Raw genomic sequence first — 25598 nt, 5'->3', positions numbered from 1 at the left:
TATATACGGTCCCAGCATACGAGAACCCAGATTTGGAATTATTGAACGAGTGGGCAGAGTACAACGTGGGCTCCTCGCAGGGGATGCTTCACATATTAGTGAAATTTGCATGGAAGGATCGTGCTAAGGCACTTGAAGAAATAAAAGTGCTGGAACAAAGCATCCTAGAGACTGCTGATAGTACGAAGCACCTAGAAGAAAAAGAAATAAAGAAGCGCCTATGTATGTATGTGTGTAAGTATGTATATAATATTTATTAAGCGCAACAAACGCCCAACGGGTGCCCTGGCGCTGCAATACGTAATTTGGAGGACCAATATTAATTAGAGAGACAACAGAGGGAGTGGGCAATAATCAGAGGACAGAGTCAAATTCTAGGAAACAACCATGTCTTAATCCTTTTTCTGAACAGCAGCAGAGAATTACACTGTCTTATACCAGGTGGCAGCTCATTCCACAGCCTTGCTGCAGCAATGCTGAAAGCACATCCACCCAGACTGACCCTATTAAACCTAGGAACTTTTGCCAGACCGGCCGAAGAGGAGCGGAGATGTCGAGTGGGGATGTACCAGAGTAATTTTTCTAGCAGAGGTTTTGGTCCCAAGCCATGCAAGACCTTGAACACTATACACAAGGATTTAAACTGTACTCTTTGCAACACTGGTAGCCAGTGTAGCTCGGCCAAGCATTTTGATGCAGAAGAGTCTCGCGGTTTAGCCTAAGCTAATCTTGCCCCCATGTATTGAACCCGTTGCAAACGTTGGATCAAATATTTAGGAGAATCCAGCAACAGGCCATTACAATAGTCAAGGCGACTTAAAATTGTGCCCAGCACTACTAATGCTCAGGCTGAGGCGGGCAACAATGGAAGAACCTTTCTCAAGGCTCTAATCAGCCCAAAACAGCATCCCGCTGTTTTGTTCACCTGTGCCTCCAGGGTCAGATTAGCACTAAACAGAACTCCCAAACTACGGACCGTATTGGCCGGGACCAAAGGGGAGGAAGTACCTAGTGGCCTGAAATTATGGGGGAGAGGTGGAGGCACCTTCCCTACTGCGCAATGCACTATTTCGGTTTTCTCAGAATTGAATTGTAGAAAATTCAGCCGTAGCCATTGCGCAGTATCACGCATACAAGCATGAAAATGCTCCAACGCCGAAGGTTGGGTACCATCCAAAGATAAAATGATCTGGGTATCATCAGCATAATTTATCAGCTCACACTTATGAGCCTGAATTATATCAATCAGAGAACTGAGATATACATTAAACATAATCGGACTGATAGCAGACCCCTGTGGGACACCATGGCCAATATTGATAAAGGTAGATTGAAACGGCGGAAGGGCCACTGCCTGATGCCTACCCGCAAGATAAGAGCGGAACCAGGCCAAAGCGGTACCTGCCACTCCTGCCTCCTCAAGGCGGGTCACCAAAATACTGTGGTTGACCGTGTCGAAAGCGCCAGACAAGTCAAGCAATATTAATATTGTCGAATGTCTCTTGTCTCCCAACAACCGAAGGTCGTCCATCACGGTCACCAAAGCAGACTCCGTACCATGCTCTGGACGAAAGCCAAATTGGACATCCACCAACTTGTTGTTACTCTCCAGAAACACAGACGGAGATCTGCTGACCCAGCGTTCAAGGATCTTCATGGGGTATGGTAAGAGTGAAATTGGTTGATAGCTTTCTGGGCGTGCTGGGTCAAGAGTAGCCTTCTTCAGGAGAGGAGTAGCCAGCGCCTGTTTCCAGATAGATGGCACCTCCCCACTGGAAAGTGAATAGTTACAGATCTGTCTAAGACTAGGAAATAGATCTGAAGCATATTCCTTCCAGATTTTATGTGGAAGAGGGTCCAGTGGAGAGCCGGAAGAGACCCACAGAGCCAGCCCGCCAAACTCCTCCTCTGATAACAATTCAAAATGCTCCAGAGTGCTCAAGTTCGCAGCCCCAGCTTCCAACTCTATACATGACGTCTTCCCTGCATGAGTAGACGAGATGGTTATCAATCCACTAATACGGCTTGCTGCTACCGCTGGAATAGTAGTTTTAAGTCCATTTATGATGGTACTAATCTTTTCCTCAAAAAAGATTGCCAGTCTGTCGCAGAGATCCTGAGATGGCAGAATCTCATTATGCAAGCACTTAGGATTGGCAATCTCATCGACCAATCTAAAAACACATTTAGATTTATTAGATGATTTCAGAATAGTTTCTGCAAAATATTCTGCTTTGGCCGAGAAGATTGCTTTTTTATAGATGGATATAGCTGTTTTCCATGCAGTCTTATCCTCATCTACATAATGCTTTCGCCATCTCCTTTCAGCCTGTTTACAATTCAATTTCAGATTTTTTAGATTTTCATCAAACCATCTGGCTGAAGGTCTGCCTCTACTTTTGCATACTTTCAGAGGAGCGATTTGATTAACAGTCGCCATAATCTCACCACAGAATTGTACATAGTTCTCCTCCACTGATCTGGCGACAACTAAGGCCTTATTAATGGTAAACATTGAGGAGGATGTTACCTTCTTTAATGCCCTCTTCCAATCCCTATGTTTAAAACTCCTAACTTCCCCATTAGCAGGAGCTTCTCTACTAGGGATAAATGTCAGGTATTTAACCAAAAAATGGCCAGTCCACTCCATTGGAAGTACCTTCATATGCCTGGTGGCATTTTCCTCACTAAAAACTAAATCTAGCATGTGTCCCCCCTTTATGTGTAGACTCTGTCACCACTTGACGGAGTCCAAGGTTCTCAAAGGATTGGAAAAGAGTAGAATATCCAACTATAAGCAATTTTGAATGTGTAAGGGCCAAATTATCAATCACAGCAATCAATGCCTGCAAGTGAAGCATATTAACAGGGCCAGGGGGTCTATAACATACTATACCATCTAGCAGGTGTCCCTTGGTATCTTTTAAGGAAAAACCCAGGAGCTCAAATCCCTCCACCATATCAACCTCCATAGGGGCAAAATTCCAACTGTCTTTAAACAGTATGCCGACCCCCCCTCCTCTACCAAAGCCTCTAGGTTTGTGGAAGGCCTTATATCCAGGAGGACTCGCCTGCCCTAAATCAACCACCGAATCAGGGTATGTCCAGGTTTCAATCATAAACACAGCATCTAAATGGTGTGCCTCAATAAGTAGTTGGATCTCTGTGCAGTGTTTGGGGAGGGAACGCACAATCAATAGTCCACAACTCAAAGCATCCCTGATACAAATATCAGCATTCAAGCTAGTAGTTCCCTCAAATCTCAGTACTCCTACCTCATTGCTCATGGTTTTCGCCAATCTTCCGCAGGGTCTCACTGAATAATGCAGAGTCCCTGCATTACAAGCAGCATGGCTGGCGCTGAGCGCTGGCCGAGCGTGGATAGGCTTGCCTTCGGCACGCCGCCAGTGCGCCCGCTGCGTGCCTCCACTGCGCGTCCACGCCAGCACTGCGTTTAAATAGGCGAAAAGAGAAAAAACTAGAGCGCTGACCCAGGAAACAGGCATGTCCGTGCTAACAGACAGTCAACACCGGGTCTAGTGCCTGAAAAGTGCCAAGTGCAAAGGAAGGTAGAATCAGAACCAAAGTCCCCAATGAAAAGTTAAAAAATTATCATTTTTTAATCATTTCGTTTTTAAAAGCAAATTTCTATGCCCCCACAGCAGCTCAACATTGATATCTCGCAATCACGTATGCTAAGCGCCCACACCAGCACGGCGTTTAAATAGGCGAAAAGAGAAAAAACTAGAGCGCTGACCCATCAAACACGCGTGTCCATGCTAACAGACGGACAACGCCGGGTCTAGTGCCTGAAAAGTGCCAAGTGCAAAGGAAGGTAGAATCAGAACCGAAGTCCCGATAAAAAGTTAAAAAACATTCATTTTTTAATCATTTGGTTTTTTAAAAGCAAATTTCTATGCCCCCACAGCATATCTGTGTGTGAAAAGAAAATCCAGGAAAGAAAACAGACGAAATTTGAGCGAGACGCCAGGGACTATGAATTGGGAACAATCCTGACCTTTGCTAGGAAATATGATGCCCCAAGACGTGATCTGAAGGCAAGGAAACGACCAGTGGTGGACAACAGGGATACCGCAGAGTCAGAGGTAACAAGTGCAGAACATTCAGAGGAAGAAGGAAGTTCTGGTCAAGGGAATACTCGCTAAAACCTTTTTCACAAGGAATCCAGCCTAATCAGGCAGACATGGCTGAGAGGAGGAAAAGGACGGCCGCCGGAGAAGAAAATCATAGAGTCACGAGAAGAGGGGGCAGAAAACATCGGAGGGAATCCTGGAACTGCCAGAACCAGGCGGGGCAAGAATGTGAAATAGAGGAAAATAACTTAACGATTGTCAATCTGTCCACAAGGAATCTGTACTAACTTTAGGTCTCACCTTATGTCCTACTGAACACTTCGAATATACACAAACAAGGATAGATTTATTTAAATATATCCGAAAGATGACAAAGAAATGTTGGCCAAAGAAGTGTGACGAGTAGGAATGTGGCAGATGAAACTGACATCTTAACGGCAAATGATCTAGAAACCCTGGCAACAATGGAGGATTTGAGAATGGGAGGTGATCAGGGCACTAATCCATCTGGAGGTTCAAATGAGGATTTAAAAATGTAAGGAGTAGCACAGGTGGGTGCACCATGCCTGTTTAAACCGGTGTCGAGATTCTATCCACAAACACCGGTGGATGCCATATACATTTTTTCGGATAATGTTAACAGAGACCTATTAAAACTTAGGACACAGGAACAACCGTTGTGTAAGTGGGATTTATCCTATGCGCAGAGGAAAGCTATAAAGGATCTGAATAGCGACAAAACAGGGGGGGAATATAGTTCTGCAAACAAGAGAGAACTATTGTAATGAAGCCTTGAGACAGTTAAATGATGGATCCAAATGCATTCATTCACTGAAATTGACTACATTCAAAGTATCCAAGCATTTGAAAATTTGATAATGAAATGGTTTCGAAAAGGGATCCTATCCACAGAGGAATATCAGTTCTTTCAAAACAAACATCCACGGATTTCAACTTTTTATCACCTACCTAAGATCCACAAATGTGCCACTAGGCCACCGGGACTCCCTATAGTCTCCTCTGTAGGAGGCTTGACGGAAAATTTGTCCAGATATGTAAACTACTTCCTGTTCCCCTTTGTATTACAGTTATCTTCATATACACATGATACAAAGGACTTTCTAGGACAGATAGAGGGGATTGAATGGGAGGAGGATTTCGTGATGATCACCCTAGATGTGTACAGTCTGTATACCAGCATAAGGCACAGGGACGGACTAGAAGCAATAAGATTCTTCTTGAGGGGGAGGCCTCTAAAGTTCTTTGGACATAACAACATGCTGGAAGAATTTATTCATTTCTGCTTAAATCATAACATTTTCCTTTTTCAGGACCAGCGTTTTAGGCTAATACAGGGCACGGCGATGGGCACCTGCTTTGCCCCCAGTTATGCAAACCTTTTAGTTGGCTGGTGGGAGAAGCAGGTGGCCTGGGCCGAATCAGCGAATGAGTGGGTGGACCATGTGGTGTGTTGGAGACGTTACATCGACAACCACTTCATAATCTGGAGAGGGTCGATGGAACAAGCTAAGAGGTATGTCTCCAGCCTCAATGAGAACAATCTGAACTTGGAGTTCACTGGGGAAATGAGCACTAAAGAAGTAACTTTCCTGGACCTAAGAGTGTTTATGTGTGAGAATAAGTTGCAGACAGCACTGTATAGAAAAAAGACAGCGGGCAACTCAGTCCTTCATTGAACGAGTAGCCATCCTCGGAGTGTGATCCAGAGCATCCCTTATGGGGAGCTCTTGAGGATCAAGAGGAACAGCTCTAGGTCTGAGGACTATCTAAAAGTGGCATCTCAAAGTCTGGGCCACTTCAAAGTGAGGGGTTACTTGAAAAAAACATTACAGGCAGCTCACCTGAAGGCACTCAATGTGGAGAGGACAGACCTTATACAAGGGCCTAGTAAGAAGAAGAACAGTGCAGAGACCAACAATTTCAGAATGATCACTTGATATTCGAATGTTGCCAGTGAGGTGAGGAAAATCATGTATAGAAACTGGCGAATTGTGAAATCTGATGTGATCATAGGCAAGGATTTACCCGAGAGACCAGGTATCACTTTAGACGATCTAGATCCATTAAAGATCATCTGGTTGAAAGTGCTTGGAGGCGAAGAAACAACAACAGGGTTTGGGTAATTTACGAGGCTCCTTTCTCTGTGGCAAATGCAGGACCTGCGCCACCAGTAAAAGGGTGATGACATACGAGGTACCTGGGTTGAAAGGAGCAAGCAATATCATTAAATTTATGATGTACAGTACCACATTTGTGGTATACTGCCTGACTTGCCCTTGCAACCTCAGGTACGTGGGGAGCACCATAAACCAGGTGAAAATAAGGGTCCTCGAGCATCAATGGTCCATCGCCAGCAATGACCCAAGCTATTCGGTGGCGCACCACATGAGAGATAGATACAGTTTTTCTGCCTTGACCAAGTCCCCAAAGATGTCAGAGGAGGGGACAGGGAGAGGAGAGTAAGGAGACTTGATTCAAGATTCATCATAGACCTCCAAATCAAATCCCCAGGGGGTTTAAATAGTGGAGAAGAACTCGCTATACATCTGGGAACATAATGACTCCTCTAGAGCTACCAGGCCTCATAAGAACGTAAGGATAGGACCATAGTAGGTGCACTTCCTGTGGGTTTAACAGGGCCCATACAGGGCTTTAAAACATCTACGGTATACAGGGTATTGCCGGGTAGAAGGGACTGTTAGACTAACAGTGGGTTAACTACCTTGATAGAACTGTGAGAGAGTGCCCATACAGGGCAACAGTAAGGCTATTATTCAATATATCCAGATTTACAGTTAATGAAAATGTGTAATCTACTGAGCAGTCCCCACTAGGCAATACCGTGTAACTAGGTACATAGGATTATTGAAGCAATGTATATAATGTAAATATCTTACACAGGATGCATTTGGAATGAAATTTAATTCAATTTAATTTTATTTACACCCTCTGATTTGATTGCATTTGCATTATAAGGTTTTTTAAAGAATCAAATTCTCGTATGAAATACAGGGTTCGGAGAGTGTAATGAAATACTTCACTATGTCCTGAAAACACGTTCAAAGATGGCGCTGATGGATTTGTAATATGTATTGTCCATCTTTGAATCACTGTGCGAATCATATGTTTAAATGTTGCCCTGACATTGGGGGCACCAACATTGACGAAGGCAGTCTTGCCGAAACGCGTTTGTCGTGTTCATTTCTTTTTTGCCCAATAAATTTATAACAGATTTGCAGTAACGAGAGTGCTGGCCAATTTCTACTTGTGTGGGGAGCTGAAATATATATATATATATATATATATATATATATATATATATATATATATATCAAAGCTCTTGAGGTTTGCCACACGAGTAGGAATCACTCGAACAACAGGTAAGGTTCACCTCACAACCTTTAATCTTCGGTACAGACGAACTTTGCAGGCGAGCAAACAAACAGTCTCAACGCTTTGCCTGACGCGTTTCGAGTATCATCTCTTCTTCAGAGGCTGGACGTTGAAGTTTGCAGTTACGGACACTCTCCCTCCATGATATCGGCATTATGACACGCCCCTCGATGGGCCGCCCAGATGGGTTCAATGCTTGCTGCCTTATGGGAAAGAGAGTCCACTTATTTTGCCTTGAATCGGTGCTACTTATCTGTTGTTCTTAGAGGCTCTGGATGCGCCCCTCGCTTGCCAGTTCGTCCTTATCCACAGCCTGTTGCCCCACACGAGGACGGGTGAAGCCAGGTCCCCAGCGGCCCCTAATCTTCGTAGGGTGGTGCATTCCCAGCGGCTGGGCTGCCGCTTGTAAATCAAAGCTCGTTTGCCACACGAGTAGGAATCACTCGAACAACAGGTAAGGTTCACCTCACAACCTTTAATCTTCGGTACAGACGAACTTTGCAGGCGAGCAAACAAACAGTCTCAACGCTTTGCCTGACGCGTTTCGAGTATCATCTCTTCTTCAGAGGCTGGACGTTGAAGTTTGCAGTTACGGACACTCTCCCTCCATGATATCGGCATTATGACACGCCCCTCGATGGGCCGCCCAGATGGGTTCAATGCTTGCTGCCTTATGGGAAAGAGAGTCCACTTATTTTGCCGTGAATCGGTGCTACTTATCTGTTGTTCTTAGAGGCTCTGGATGCGCCCCTCGCTTGCCAGTTCGTCCTTATCCACAGCCTGTTGCCCCACACGAGGACGGGTGAAGCCAGGTCCCCAGCGGCCCCTAATCTTCGTAGGGTGGTGCATTCCCAGCGGCTGGGCTGCCGCTTGTAAATCAAAGCTCTTGAGGTTTGCCACACGAGTAGGAATCACTCGAACAACAGGTAAGGTTCACCTCACAACCTTTAATCTTCGGTACAGACGAACTTTGCAGGCGAGCAAACAAACAGTCTCAACGCTTTGCCTGACGCGTTTCGAGTATCATCTCTTCTTCAGAGGCTGGACGTTGAAGTTTGCAGTTACGGACACTCTCCCTCCATGATATCGGCATTATGACACGCCCCTCGATGGGCCGCCCAGATGGGTTCAATGCTTGCTGCCTTATGGGAAAGAGAGTCCACTTATTTTGCCGTGAATCGGTGCTACTTATCTGTTGTTCTTAGAGGCTCTGGATGCGCCCCTCGCTTGCCAGTTCGTCCTTATCCACAGCCTGTTGCCCCACACGAGGACGGGTGAAGCCAGGTCCCCAGCGGCCCCTAATCTTCGTAGGGTGGTGCATTCCCAGCGGCTGGGCTGCCGCTTGTAAATCAAAGCTCTTGAGGTTTGCCACACGAGTAGGAATCACTCGAACAACAGGTAAGGTTCACCTCACAACCTTTAATCTTCGGTACAGACGAACTTTGCAGGCGAGCAAACAAACAGTCTCAACGCTTTGCCTGACGCGTTTCGAGTATCATCTCTTCTTCAGAGGCTGGACGTTGAAGTTTGCAGTTACGGACACTCTCCCTCCATGATATCGGCATTATGACACGCCCCTCGATGGGCCGCCCAGATGGGTTCAATGCTTGCTGCCTTATGGGAAAGAGAGTCCACTTATTTTGCCGTGAATCGGTGCTACTTATCTGTTGTTCTTAGAGGCTCTGGATGCGCCCCTCGCTTGCCAGTTCGTCCTTATCCACAGCCTGTTGCCCCACACGAGGACGGGTGAAGCCAGGTCCCCAGCGGCCCCTAATCTTCGTAGGGTGGTGCATTCCCAGCGGCTGGGCTGCCGCTTGTAAATCAAAGCTCTTGAGGTTTGCCACACGAGTAGGAATCACTCGAACAACAGGTAAGGTTCACCTCACAACCTTTAATCTTCGGTACAGACGAACTTTGCAGGCGAGCAAACAAACAGTCTCAACGCTTTGCCTGACGCGTTTCGAGTATCATCTCTTCTTCAGAGGCTGGACGTTGAAGTTTGCAGTTACGGACACTCTCCCTCCATGATATCGGCATTATGACACTCCCCTCGATGGGCCGCCCAGATGGGTTCAATGCTTGCTGCCTTATGGGAAAGAGAGTCCACTTATTTTGCCGTGAATCGGTGCTACTTATCTGTTGTTCTTAGAGGCTCTGGATGCGCCCCTCGCTTGCCAGTTCGTCCTTATCCACAGCCTGTTGCCCCACACGAGGACGGGTGAAGCCAGGTCCCCAGCGGCCCCTAATCTTCGTAGGGTGGTGCATTCCCAGCGGCTGGGCTGCCGCTTGTAAATCAAAGCTCTTGAGGTTTGCCACACGAGTAGGAATCACTCGAACAACAGGTAAGGTTCACCTCACAACCTTTAATCTTCGGTACAGACGAACTTTGCAGGCGAGCAAACAAACAGTCTCAACGCTTTGCCTGACGCGTTTCGAGTATCATCTCTTCTTCAGAGGCTGGACGTTGAAGTTTGCAGTTACGGACACTCTCCCTCCATGATATCGGCATTATGACACGCCCCTCGATGGGCCGCCCAGATGGGTTCAATGCTTGCTGCCTTATGGGAAAGAGAGTCCACTTATTTTGCCGTGAATCGGTGCTACTTATCTGTTGTTCTTAGAGGCTCTGGATGCGCCCCTCGCTTGCCAGTTCGTCCTTATCCACAGCCTGTTGCCCCACACGAGGACGGGTGAAGCCAGGTCCCCAGCGGCCCCTAATCTTCGTAGGGTGGTGCATTCCCAGCGGCTGGGCTGCCGCTTGTAAATCAAAGCTCTTGAGGTTTGCCACACGAGTAGGAATCACTCGAACAACAGGTAAGGTTCACCTCTCAACCTTTAATCTTCGGTACAGACGAACTTTGCAGGCGAGCAAACAAACAGTCTCAACGCTTTGCCTGACGCGTTTCGAGTATCATCTCTTCTTCAGAGGCTGGACGTTGAAGTTTGCAGTTACGGACACTCTCCCTCCATGATATCGGCATTATGACACGCCCCTCGATGGGCCGCCCAGATGGGTTCAATGCTTGCTGCCTTATGGGAAAGAGAGTCCACTTATTTTGCCGTGAATCGGTGCTACTTATCTGTTGTTCTTAGAGGCTCTGGATGCGCCCCTCGCTTGCCAGTTCGTCCTTATCCACAGCCTGTTGCCCCACACGAGGACGGGTGAAGCCAGGTCCCCAGCGGCCCCTAATCTTCGTAGGGTGGTGCATTCCCAGCGGCTGGGCTGCCGCTTGTAAATCAAAGCTCTTGAGGTTTGCCACACGAGTAGGAATCCCTCGAACAACAGGTAAGGTTCACCTCACAACCTTTAATCTTCGGTACAGACGAACTTTGCAGGCGAGCAAACAAACAGTCTCAATGCTTTGCCTGACGCGTTTCGAGTATCATCTCTTCTTCAGAGGCTGGACGTTGAAGTTTGCAGTTACGGACACTCTCCCTCCATGATATCGGCATTATGACACGCCCCTCGATGGGCCGCCCAGATGGGTTCAATGCTTGCTGCCTTATGGGAAAGAGAGTCCACTTATTTTGCCGTGAATCGGTGCTACTTATCTGTTGTTCTTAGAGGCTCTGGATGCGCCCCTCGCTTGCCAGTTCGTCCTTATCCACAGCCTGTTGCCCCACACGAGGACGGGTGAAGCCAGGTCCCCAGCGGCCCCTAATCTTCGTAGGGTGGTGCATTCCCACCGGCTGGGCTGCCGCTTGTAAATCAAAGCTCTTGAGGTTTGCCACACGAGTAGGAATCACTCGAACAACAGGTAAGGTTCACCTCACAACCTTTAATCTTCGGTACAGACGAACTTTGCAGGCGAGCAAACAAACAGTCTCAACGCTTTGCCTGACGCGTTTCGAGTATCATCTCTTCTTCAGAGGCTGGACGTTGAAGTTTGCAGTTACGGACACTCTCCCTCCATGATATCGGCATTATGACACGCCCCTGGGGACCTGGCTTCACCCGTCCTCGTGTGGACTCTCTTTCCCATAAGGCAGCAAGCATTGAACCCATCTGGGCGGCCCATCGAGGGGCGTGTCATAATGCCGATATCATGGAGGGAGAGTGTCCGTAACTGCAAACTTCAACGTCCAGCCTCTGAAGAAGAGATGATACTCGAAACGCGTCAGGCAAAGCGTTGAGACTGTTTGTTTGCTCGCCTGCAAAGTTCGTCTGTACCGAAGATTAAAGGTTGTGAGGTGAACCTTACCTGTTGTTCGAGTGATTCCTACTCGTGTGGCAAACCTCAAGAGCTTTGATTTACAAGCGGCAGCCCAGCCGCTGGGAATGCACCACCCTACGAAGATTAGGTGCCGCTGGGGACCTGGCTTCACCCGTCCTCGTGTGGGGCAACAGGCTGTGGATAAGGACGAACTGGCAAGCGAGGGGCGCATCCAGAGCCTCTAAGAACAACAGATAAGTAGCACCGATTCACGGCAAAATAAGTGGACTCTCTTTCCCATAAGGCAGCAAGCATTGAACCCATCTGGGCGGCCCATCGAGGGGCGTGTCATAATGCCGATATCATGGAGGGAGAGTGTCCGTAACTGCAAACTTCAACGTCCAGCCTCTGAAGAAGAGATGATACTCGAAACGCGTCAGGCAAAGCGTTGAGACTGTTTGTTTGCTCGCCTGCAAAGTTCGTCTGTACCGAAGATTAAAGGTTGTGAGGTGAACCTTACCTGTTGTTCGAGTGATTCCTACTCGTGTGGCAAACCTCAAGAGCTTTGATTTACAAGCGGCAGCCCAGCCGCTGGGAATGCACCACCCTACGAAGATTAGGGGCCGCTGGGGACCTGGCTTCACCCGTCCTCGTGTGGGGCAACAGGCTGTGGATAAGGACGAACTGGCAAGCGAGGGGCGCATCCAGAGCCTCTAAGAACAACAGATAAGTAGCACCGATTCACGGCAAAATAAGTGGACTCTCTTTCCCATAAGGCAGCAAGCATTGAACCCATCTGGGCGGCCCATCGAGGGGCGTGTCATAATGCCGATATCATGGAGGGAGAGTGTCCGTAACTGCAAACTTCAACGTCCAGCCTCTGAAGAAGAGATGATACTCGAAACGCGTCAGGCAAAGCGTTGAGACTGTTTGTTTGCTCGCCTGCAAAGTTCGTCTGTACCGAAGATTAAAGGTTGTGAGGTGAACCTTACCTGTTGTTCGAGTGATTCCTACTCGTGTGGCAAACCTCAAGAGCTTTGATATATATATATATATATATATATTACCTACTGGCGGTCGCCAGTAGGTAGTTATAGTTAGGACCACGTTTCCATAGGAAAACCTCAACATTCTATTTTGAATAACTTTGGCGCCGGTCGACGAATCCTCGCGAATTTCTCAAAATAGGTGGGGCGCTACGCTCCGCTCCTACCCTGAAAGTCTCGGGGGGATCCGTCAAGCGGGGGCTGAGATAAAAGGGGGGTCCCAAAATGCGTTTTTCCCATGCATTTTTCTATAGGACCTTTAGAACGAGCTACAGCCCGAACGGCTGAACAGAATTACTCAAAATTTGGCAGAGAGGTAGTCCCTAGGTCAAGGAAGTGCCTTTTGTAGGTTTGGTGTAAATCTGTTCAGTAGATTCTGAGAAAATAGCCTTTAAATCAATATATATATCTGAGCCCGCTTACGGTACGCTTACCGTACGCTTACGGTAAGCGTACGGTGGCGTGCGCGAGCGCGATTCTGATTGGCTCTTAGATCTTAGTAAACATTCGAATCGGCCGAAACCAGGAAGCGGCGGCCGCCATTTTGTGTATTTCACTCTGAAAAAAAAGAGTGAAAACAAGGAAAGGGGGCAATGAGGAGAGTTACAGACCCCCTAACATTTGTAAGGGGGTCAAAGAAGGACAGAAAAGTACAAAGAAAACATTTATTGATTTTAAAAAAAATCACGGGGTACGCGTACGGTAAGCTTACGGTAAGCGTACGGTAGGAAAAAAAAAAAAAAAAATGAAAATCAGATTTAAGTGTTTAGATATTAGGGGGCTCTAAAAAGAGCCGTTGTGTTTATGAAATGATTTTTTAGTGGTACCTACAAGTAAGTACCGATGCAGAGTCTAAGGTTCAAGAGGAAGACTATGTTCCCTTCATCATTGAAGTGCACACCATCTCCTCTATAAATGTCTTGCATGTCATAACGCAAGTTGTTGTGGTAAATGGCACCCATACCATAGTCACGGAGGAAAGCAGAAACAGATTTGTTGACGTGCTTTCTTGCTTTGTCATCGCACTGCGTGCCCACCGTGCGTGCACGGCACTAACTGCGTAAAGTGGGCGCGCGGTGCGCGAAGCGCACCGCGTGCTCACTGTGCGCGCACGGTGCGCGAAGCGCTCCGTGCGCGCACGGAACGAACTGCGTTAAGTGGGCGCGCACGCCACGAATGGCGTAAAGTAACTTAGCATTTAAAAAACCGTACAAATTCACTGAAAAAACCATAGGTTTCACACACGTTATAGTTAGGAATTAGCATTTAAAAAACCTTGCAAATTCACTGAAAAAACCATAGGTTTCACACATGTTATAGTTAGCGGAAATTTTACTGATAAAAAACCAATGAAATTCCCCCGTTATAGTTAGTGCAGGCAACTATAACTCACGCGACCGCAATCTTCTGCTGATGACATATGTGTCTTTATGAAAAAAAAATATTTGTAATATATGTATAGCTAAAAATGTATGGAAGAAGACATGGGCAAATAAGTGTCTAAATACAGTATTAGCATCAGCAGAGGATTGCGGTCGCGTGAGTTATAGTTGCCTGCACTAACTATAACGGGGGAATTTCATTGGTTTTTTATCAGTAAAATTTCCGCTAACTATAACATGTGTGAAACCTATGGTTTTTTCAGTGAATATATATATATATATATATATTCACTGAAAAAACCATAGGTTTCACACATGTTATAGTTAGCTGTACATTTCACTCGTAAAAAACCAATGAAATTCCACGTTATAGTTAGATCAGGTAACTATAACTTGCGCGCCCACAATAAACTGCTGATGACGTCACATATTACATCCCTCATGACATGGTCAGTGACATCACTCTTCACATCAATGATGACATCTGAAATGACACATTGTGGATTGCGGTCGCGCAAGTTATAGTTACCTGATCTAACTATAAGGTGGAATTTCATTGGTTTTTTACAAGTGAAATGTACAGCTAACTATAACATGTGTGAAACCTATGGTTTTTTCAGTGAATTTGCAAGGTTTTTTAAATGCTAATTCCTAACTATAACGTGTGTGAAACCTATGGTTTTTTCAGTGAATTTGTACGGTTTTTTAAATGCTAAGTTATGTATTTATTTTTATTTTTTGCGCGCACGGTGCGCTTAGCGCACCGTGCGCGCGCTGTGGGCACTCGCACCGAGCGCCCACGTGGCGCATTTCGTACCGTGCACGCCTCGCCATTTTTTACAAATTATCAATTGTTTTTTTCTCTCTTGTGGGTCCTTAGATTTATATATTAAATGTGATTGTTAATTCTTTTTTTTTTTTTTTTTTTACGGTACGTGGACGGTAAGCTTACCGTACGCGCACCCCGCGATTTTTTGGTCCTTCGTGAACCCCCTGACGAACGCTAGGGGGTCTGCAACTCTCTTCATTGCCCCCTTTTCATGTTATCAACCTTTTATTTTCAGTGCGAGAGACAGAAAATGGCGGCCGATACTTCCTGGTTTCGACCGATTCGAATGTTTACTTTGATCTAACAACCAATCAGAAACGCGCTCGCGCACGGCACCGTACGCGTACGGTTAGCTTACCGTAAGCGCACGGTAAGCGCACGGTAAGCTGCCACAGATATATATATTGATTTAAATGCTATTTTCTCAGGAACTACTGAACAGATTTACACCAGACCTACAAAAGGCACTTCCTTGACCTTATGGCTACCTCTCTGCCAAATTACAAGTAATTCTGTTCAGCCGTTCGGGCTGTAGCTGTGTCTAAAGGTCCTATAGAAAAATGCATGGGGAAAACGCGTTTTGGGACCCCCCTTTTTTCTCAGCCCCCGCTTGACGAATCACCCCGAGACTTTCAGGGTAGGAGCGGAGCGTAGCGCCCCATTAGTTTTGAAAATTTCGCGAGGATTCGTCAACCGGCGCCAAAGTTATTCAAAATAGAATGTTGCGGATTTCCTATGGAAACAGGGTCCTAACTATAACTACCTACTGGCGACCGCCAGTAGGTAATATATATATATATATATATATATATATATATATATATATATATATATTCACTGAAAAAACCATAGGTTTCACACATGTTATAGTTAGCGGAAATTTTACTGATAAAAAACCAATGAAATTCCCCCGTTATAGTTAGTGCAGGCAACTATAACTCACGCGACCGCAATCCTCTGCTGATGCTAATACTGTATTTAGACACTTATTTGCCCATGTCTTCTTCCATAAATTTTTAGCTATACATATATTACAAATATTTTTTTTTCATAAAGACACATATGTCATCAGCAGAAGATTGCGGTCGCGTGAGTTATAGTTGCCTGCACTAACTATAACGGGGGAATTTCATTGGTTTTTTATCAGTAAAATTTCCGCTAACTATAACATGTGTGAAACCTATGGTTTTTTCAGTGAATTTGCAAGGTTTTTTAAATGCTAATTCCTAACTATAACGTGTGTGAAACTTATGGTTTTTTCAGTGAATTTGTACGGTTTTTTAAATGCTAAGTTACTTTACGCCATTCGTGGCGTGCGCGCCCACTTAACGCAGTTCGTTCCGTGCGCGCACGGTGCGCTTCGCGCACCGTGCGCGCACAGTGAGCACGCGGTGCGCTTCGCGCACTGCGCGCCCACTTTACGCAGTTAGTGCCGTGCACGCACGGTGGGCACGCGGTGCGCTACGCGCACCGCGTGCCCACGTTACGCTAGATGGGCCATGTACGCACGATGCGCTTCGCGCACCGTGCGCACATGGAGGACATATGATGCACTTTGTTTTGAAAGGTAATATTTTAATTTTTCACTACTGTTATAAGCCATGCACAAATGGTGCCCTTCGAGCACCATTTGCACACGGGGTGGGGAGAGTGTGGATAATTTTTTTTTTAAAATATTTTTTTACCGTACGCGTACGGTAAGCGTAATCGGCGAAATTAGCGAAAAAATAAAAATTCCGTTTTTGGCCTTGGGGGATCTTTGGGGACTCCCTCAACATGGCTAGGTGTTTTGGAGCTGTCCAAACAGCCCCTTTACATGTTTTTGTGCTTTGTATTTTAATCCACACTCTCAGTGCGAGAGAGAAAATGGCGGCCGCCGCTTCCTGGTTTCGGCCGATTCGAATGTTTACTAAGATCTAAGAGCCAATCAGAATCGCGCTCGCGCACGCCACCGTACGCGTACGGTAAGCGTACCATAAGCGCACCGTAAGCTGGCTCAGATATATATATTGATTTAAAGGCTATTTTCTCAGAATCTACTGAACAGATTTACACCAAACCTACAAAAGGCACTTCCTTGACCTGAGGACTACCTCTCTGCCAAATTTCTAGTAATTCTGTTCAGCCGTTCGGGCTGTAGCTGTGTCTAAAGGTCCTATGGAAAAATGCATGGGAAAAACGTGTTTTGGGACCCCCCTTTTATCTCAGCCCCCGCTTGACGAATCCCCCCCAGACTTTCAGGGTAGGAGCGGAGCGTAGCGCCCCACCTATTTTGAAAAATTTGCGAGGATTCGTCGACCGGCGCCAAAGTTATTCAAAATAGAATGTTGCGGATTTCCTATGGAAACGTGGTCCTAACTATAACTACCTACTGGCGACCGCCAGTAGGTAATATATAAATATATATGTATATATATATTCACTGAAAAAACCATGGGTTTCACACATGTTATAGTTAGAAATTAGCATTTAAAAAACCTTGCAAATTCACTGAAAAAACCATAGGTTTCACAGACGTTTTAGTTAGCTGGACATTTCACTTGTAAAAAAACCAATGAAATTCCCCCGTTATAGTAAGTTAAGCTAACTATAACTCACGCACCCGCAATCCACTGCTGATGACGTCACATATAACATCACTCATGACATGGTCACTGACATCACTCATGACATCACTGATGACATCTCAAATGACATCACTGATGACATCACTGATGACATCATCCAGTGAATGTGTGTTTTTCTGAAATTTAAATAGGTTTTATATATGTATATCTCAAGGTCGATGGAAGAGTAATGTTTAAATATGTAAATATCTGTATCAGTCTCTCACTTTGTGTATAAGTGGCTGCATGGGTTGGTGAGTAGGTACATGGGTGTCTATATAGGTTATTAGTTGGTTTTTTGAGTATCAGTCTGAGTGTCTGCATGGTTCATTGGGGGTATTACGTAGTGCATAGGTGCATGAATGAGTGACTCACTGTATGTGTTGAAGACAGTATGTGTGCAGGACTGTATGGGTGAATGAGTATGTGTTAAGGTGTGTTAGTGAGTGAATGACTTTCTCAATAGTGTCTTTATGAGTAACTACTTATGTTTTAAACTAGTATATGTGACTATTGGTGTATATAAGTGAGTATATGTGAGAGTGAGAGACTGAAATTGTTCCTGTCTGAATAAGTATGTATTTCTATAAGTGATTTTTTAAAAGACTAAGTATGTGTAAGTTTCCGTAGAAGTAAGTGTGATGGTGTGTGTATAAGTGTATATGCAAGTAAATGTATGTTTGATTTTGAGTGTGCTGCCAGGGGGAATGTAGACTGACTGCGGGAGGGCAATTTGCCTGGGTTTGCCAGGATGGCGGGATGGCAGATGCGGGTAACATCACAGAGACACGGGGGTAAGGCGGTGCGTGTGTGATGGGTGGGGTGGGAGGGGGGGGTTAGGGGTACGGTTGGAGCTTTCAGGGACTAGGCCGGCGGTGCGTGCTCTAGTGGGTGCGTGTGTGGCCACAAGATCTACTGGCTCACGATCCTAGGGCGGGAGGTCTACCGTGGTCCTGTCTGCGGTTGGGGCACTGCTTGGGTGCTACTAACGTATTGAAGGTGGCAACGCCGCCGGTCCTCCGGGATGTCGGCTAAATGGCTGTGTAAGAGTGATCCCAACTGCCTGCACGAGGGGCTCCCCCCCTGTGTTGTGATATGCCCGGAGGGCGACTGTACCTGTATTGCTTCTTTGTGTTAATAAATACTTGTTGAAAACCTAAAAAAAAAAAAAAAATGTATGTTTGATTCTTTATTAGCATGAGTGACTATGTGTGTGAGTAACTCTATGGATGAGTGGCATCGTGTAACAGGATGTATAGGTGTATAAGTACATATGAGTGAATACATGTATGAGTGACTGTATAGGACTGTTGGTGAATGATTGGATGTGTATGTGGATCTTAGAATTACAGAAGAGATTGTTTTAACTGGTATTGGTTTTTCCAATATTTTGTTAATTTTTAGTCTTTATTTTTGAATGTGTGTATCAATTGTTATATTAGGGTGAGAGGAGGACTGCCACTCTATCACAAGGAAATGTGAAATGTCCAGCTAACTATAACGTCTGTGAAACGTATGGTTTTTTCAGTGAATTTGCAAGGTTTTTTTAAATGCTAATTCCTAACTATAACGTGTGTGAAACCCATGGTTTTTTCAGTGAATGTGTCTGGTTTTTTAAATGCTAATTCTTATTTTTAACGTGTGTGAAACATTTCTTTTTTTTTTATCTTTGCAAGGTTTTTTACATCTTTTTTTTAACTTTTTTTTCCCTTTAAACACTATGGTAAAATTTAATGCATTCTGCAATATATAAATTTTCACCTTTTTTTTAAAAAACAGGTAAGATATACTAGTATAACATAGTGAATCTTTTTTACATTTTTTTTTTTTTAAATTATTTTTTTTCCGTGCGCGTACGGTTTTGCTCTATGTACGTAATATTTTTACTCTGTTTGTGTATGGTTACGCAATTTGCGTAGACGTCCGTACGGCCTAAGTGACGCGTAAGTGCATACATTACACGCGTATGCGTGCGCGCACGTTACGCCAAAGTGTTCGAGCGTGCCTGTTATGCGCATGCGCGCGTGCGCGTGTCTTTTGTATGCGCATGTGTACTTTTACCGTAAGCGCTCCGTAAGCGTAACATACGCGCACGGGCGGTCATGTGATCAAGAAACAACACTTTTGATTGGTTTAAAGTACTTTCAGTTCTAGAACCTTCCTACACCACACCCATTCCCCTCATTACTGCTTGTGACCCCTTAGGAGAAGGAGCTGAGTTGTCTTTGTGATACGATGGCAGAAGAACAGTCCTCTTCTGAGAGTGAGCCTGGTAGCAGCATCATCAGAGAGAGAAGGAGGAAACAAAAGACTTCTTTTGTATGGGAATATTTTACCTATCCAGAGGGGCAGAAAAAGGTAAATGCTCCTTTAGTCACCTGCTCACTTTGTGAGCGTGTCTTATCTAGAGGGAATCCAAGGAAGAAGTATTCCTTTGGAAATCACTCTATGGTTAGACACATTAAGGATAAACATCCCAGGACTTATGCTCGACATACTGGAGAAACATCTCCAGTAAGTCACCCGAGCACACCTGCAGAAGCTCAGCCGAGTACATCTGCGGTGGGAGCATCACCCTCTTCTGGGAGGGTTACAATGAGGTGCACAAGATGTTATGGCCTTATTGTTCATGCGGAGACCAGTGTTTCCCTCATAAACAATAGGATAGACCAGCACATCTGTGGTCCGTGTTAGTATTCCCATTCTTTCTTTCCTCTTTCCCTTTATGAACACAACGGTTCTTTTAAGAGCCAACCTTACCTCTTAACCTTTTTTAAAAAAATTGTAATGACTTTTTTTTATTTTTATTTTGTTACCGTACGTGTACGGTACGCACATTTTTTTTTTTTTTTTTTTTTAAACAAAAATGTTTTAATCACCCTACAAGGTCCTTGAGGGACTACTACAGAAATGAGAAAAGCATAGAGATGAGAAGTGAAAAAAAATGAGCATTAAAGTAAATGTGTGATAATTCCAGAAATTTCACACTTACCTGACAATGAAAATAACTTAATTAAAAATAAGTGATTTATTTAACTTTATATAAAAAAGTTTATTTTTCATATTTTTCCTTTCTCAATCTGTAAAAAAAGAAAAAGGTATTAATATTTAACAATACATTTTAGAATACAGTGCACATATTTTCATATTTCAACAAACATTTTGTTGCCCTTTTTTTGCTGTTTTCAGAATATATTGCATTTCACTGTAAATCGTGAAAGCAATTGCATTCATCACTTAACAGCGGGCAAAAAAAAAAACAATCTGAAAGATTGTTTAAAAAAAGCCCAGAATCTCTACTCACTAAAACATACCGTAATAGATTTGTAACATTTGCAATAAAAATCTCAACTAAGAACAATAACTAATTCCAGTAAATATCGTCTGAAAATTGTGTTGCATAAGCATAATCACCAAAATAATTTGTGTCAAAGAAGTCCACAATGCAAATTATTACCTTTCCTTTAGGCCAAATGGTAATTTTTAAAATATTTTTTGATGACATTTCCAATGGTAATCCAATTAAATTGTAATAATGTTTTGTACAGATGTTGCAATTTCTGTCTAAAATTTTGGTTTCAGAAAAATTAAATAGGAATTTGCTAAATCAAAAGGCAAACGTTGCTTGAAAACCAACTGAGAATCATTACACAGTGTCCAGCCTTTTTCACATTTAAGAAAAACTGTGTAATGACCTGAAGTTACAATAGGGCCATCATGGAAAATTATTGCAACTGTGACAAACGTTTTTACAGAAATTGATAATTGCTGTCCTGTAAATTTCTTTATTAAAGTGTCCAATTTTGTTCCATCAGCTCTACAACGTTGCATCATTAAAATTACATACTGTCCTTATTTCTTTAAAAATAACATTGAAAACATGTCTGATTTACATTTAGAACATTCCATGTTGTGATTGGCATCTTTAACTAATTTACTAAAAGTCACTGATTTAGTCTCTGGCAATGTTAAATAGATAAACCTTTCTGAATCAACATTAGAGCTGCATGTGTAGAAATAGTTTTCACAACTATGTTCCCATTTATAACAGAGACCAAACAAATTTTCAATTTCTATCCCTTCATCTTCAAGTACCAAAAGGATGTACATCAAGAATTCCTGTGCATCTTGCTGGACATTTTGAGAAAACTGTGTTCGTCCTGAACAAACATCTAATAGATTTCTAATTTCAGTCGCACTTTCTATTTTAGCTTTATCAACACTCAGCTTCTCATAAAGAAGACTTAGCACAGAACAGAATCTTTTTTCATGATTTTCTATTATCTGCTCTTGCAAACTTTCAAGATAAAATACAACATTCAGCACTACATTTGCGTAGCAGTTGACACCAGAGCTATTTTCAAAATGGCAACCAACAACCTCTTCAACGTTGTCCTTTTTCTTTTTGCTTGCTATCATATGACTCTCTTTTTGTTTTCTTTTCTGTACATCCTCATTACAGATATTCTCAATTCTCCTTTTCCGACAAACAACACGTTTCTCCAACACAGGATACTGACCTAAATAAGGAGCATAGGTTCTTCTTAATCTATTATACTCCTTAACACAATTTGCATCAGCACTAACTTTTGAGTCATCAAAGTCTATCATGAATAAACCAGATAATGTTTTCACTCGTGACAAAGCAACATATGCCATACCTTCTTTGAACACAGTAGATCTAATGTTTACAAATGCACTATCAACAGTTAATCCTTGACACTTGTGAATAGTTACAGCATATGCTAGAGAAAATGGAAACTGCTTCCTACGTACATATAAGTCTTTCACAAGCAAAAAACGGACTGAACAACGACTAATGTCTTTTACCTCTTCAATCTGATCAAATTTTATTTTTAAAAACTCAATTCCTTCTTTTTTCTGGTAGTTAACAAAACCTACAACTTTACCCATAGCTCCATTCACTAAACCTTTTTCAACATCCAAATTTCTCCTTAAAAATACTCGACAGTTCATGCAAAGATATAGATTTTTTTCTAATCCAGCTGTTTTCGAATAGTTCTTCTCTAGAGAATCCAATTTATTTTTCAGTTCACCTGTTAATGTAATAGTAATTCTTTCATGTTGGATTTTGTCCACTGCTTCCATTTTCTTAATCTCTTCCTTTTCCAATTTCAAAAGTTCCTCATTGAATATTGAGCATTCACGTAGTGTTGGCATTAAGCAGATTACCGTATTTTTTTCTGCAATGTTCTTGTATATTTTCTCTGCAACTATTTCTTCACTTGGAAATAAATTATGTAGCAACCGATTCTGTAATGCTTTTCTGCCAACTTCTGTGAGTAGTCCAATTCCGATATCTTTCAGAATACTTCCATATTCTTCATCGTTTGCTTGCCTCATATTGGTAGTGAGTTCTTTGTACTCAAAGAATGACCAAATATTCGCATTACCAATGCTTCCTAATGACTTCTTCGTGTCCTAATGTGTCACAGTATTAAACACTGGTTGTCCTTTAACTGGAGTGAGCTGCAATAGATCCCTAAAAACTGTAACATGTTTCCCACCAAATAACACGTCTTAGTCTCTTTTTAGAATTTACTGCATTCTTAAATGCACAAAGGCAAGCATTAAGTTTGATACCATGCTTACCTCATCAATAATGAGAACTTGCATCTTCTTCAACACTCTTGAAACTTCGAAACATGCTTCGCCAGTTAGCTTGTGATATTCTATTTTGTTCTCATGCTCCACTGGTAACATTAGCAAGCGATGGAGAGTAATTCTTTTAATATTATATGCCGCTAACCCAGTTGGAGCAGCAACAACACAAGATAAAGTTGAATCAGTTTTTTGCTGTAGGTAGCTTCTGATGACTTTAATTAAGAAACTTTTCCCAGTTCCAGCTTGTCCACTCACATACAACCTACTTGGTTCAAATGATGTGCATGTGCACTCTTTATTTTTATATAGTAATCCGTGATCAATTTTTTTTCTGACTTCTTCATAAATTTGTTGTTGTTCTTCATTCAGTCGTTGTTCCAAATCTGGTAAGTCTATTAAATCTTCCTGAGCTTGATTCATAGCCGTTTCCACTTCAGTCATGGCTATTGCATCTTCATTTTCTAAGATTGGCTGTCCTAGTGGATCTTGACTGAGCGTTCCAGAACTTTGGCTGTCTTGAGAACTGTCTCTAGCTACTTCAGCTGCAATTGTAGCTTCCTGTTCAATTTCCTCGTTTAACATTTGGACATAATTACTGAAAATACTGCATTCAATGGTATCTTTACATGCATTAAATGAATCCTCATAGCTTTGAAATTCTCCAAGTAGTTCGTCCTCTGAACGCCATGGTTTAAACAGCTGTAAAAGTGCCAAGTAGTAAAATTCCTTTTTGTCAGTAGTGTCACAACTCAGCTTCCTGTGATTAATCAAACTTCCTTTTGTTTGCTTCACTAAACATCCTTCCTCATCAATGACTTTATATTTTCCATTGTTGATGTCTTCTGTGGCTTTCCGTGAAAAAATGTAGTTCTGCAGCACTTCATAGAGACACATGTTCTCAAGATGATGACTTCTTTTTGGGTAATATGTGTCCAACATGTTTGTTTTCAAAATATCTGTACTTTCTGGGTCGTTCTCGGCCAAATATTCAATTTCTCCAACAGATTTCAGTACCCGATTTCACATTCCTGCAAGGCCTAAACTGACCCAAATTATTCTTCTTGATTTCGAGTACAGACTTGCAGATGATAACCTATCTGAACATTCGTAGGATCCAATTTCTCGATGCGATAACATCTTTAAACTGAAACTGTACAGCTTCTTACTGACAGTCTTCTCGTGAGAAATCTCTTCCCACATTTCCTTCAATTCCGTTTTTTCAGATTTAGTGATGTAAGATGTGACATAGCGAGCAACAGCAATAGAATTGTCAGCCACATACTGAATATCCATGATAGCATTCCACATGGATAAAATGACTGGGTTGTAGTCATTTATATATTTTGACTCTTCTTTTCTTCTTAGGTTGTACGTATTTTTGGGAGATTTTCTTGTAATAGTATGTCGCACAGCTGACATAAAACTGTTGACTCTTCCTTTTGAAAGAACAGGTCTAGGAAATCCAAATCGACATTTTGTGTAGAATTTATCTTTGGTCTTGTACTTCCGTCGACAGTATTTTCCACACCGATGACTTTGGAAACGTAAAACTTGCTCTTTTAACTTTTTCTCTTCTGTGCTTTTAGGTATAGCACATGTTGCATATTCTTCAATGAAAGATAACACTGCTTCATTAGCATCTGTTCCAAATTTTGGAGCATCCTTGATCCACAACAGCATATGAATGTGAGGAGCACCTCTTGCTTGGTACTCTTTTCTCCAAAAGAAATCCACAACCTCTCCAAGTGGTGGATTTTTTTTATTGCAGATGAAGGACATCATAGCCTCAAATCTATGATTGAAATATCTGCAAACATTAACCGGATCCAATGAACACAGTTCTCCTGCTGTCTTGTATTCGATGTTTTTAATGTTTGAATTTGCATCTCGTAGAAAATCCAGTAAATCATCCCAAGCGTACTCGGCACAGCTTAGGGTTAGGAACCATGTTGGAGTTCCTAAATTCCGTAACATACATTTCAATTCTCCATGGCATCAGTACCAATATTCATTCGTCCCACGCTGACAAGCCATCAGATTGATCAATTGTGATTCCAAATGATCATCTCGCTGCTGCACTTTGTTCATAAAATCCTTAGCAGACACATTATGTAGATGTGTTCCACTTTTTAAAATGTGGTTTACTGCATAAGATAGTGCAGACAAGTCACTTTCAAATAACAGATGGAACAAATAAGGAATACTTTGACGAAATCTGGGATCTTCTGCATATGATCTTGTAGTCCGATACTCAGAAGCAGGAATCTGGACTGGACGTTCATCGTATCGTCCACCTTCTCCTGTAGGAAACAGCTGGGGAAAACAACGAGCTTCCAAGCTCTCCTCCCATACACTCACAGGAGTTCCTTGTGCTTTTTTCATTTGAAACAGATCAATGGTGTTTGCCATTACTTCTTTTGAATGAAGAGGATGTATGCTGAAGTGTTC

The sequence above is a fragment of the Triturus cristatus genome, chromosome 5_2 (assembly GCF_964204655.1).
Source record: "Triturus cristatus chromosome 5_2, aTriCri1.1, whole genome shotgun sequence".
Lineage (NCBI taxonomy): Eukaryota > Metazoa > Chordata > Amphibia > Caudata > Salamandridae > Triturus > Triturus cristatus.
This window is presented reverse-complemented; position numbering follows the sequence as displayed.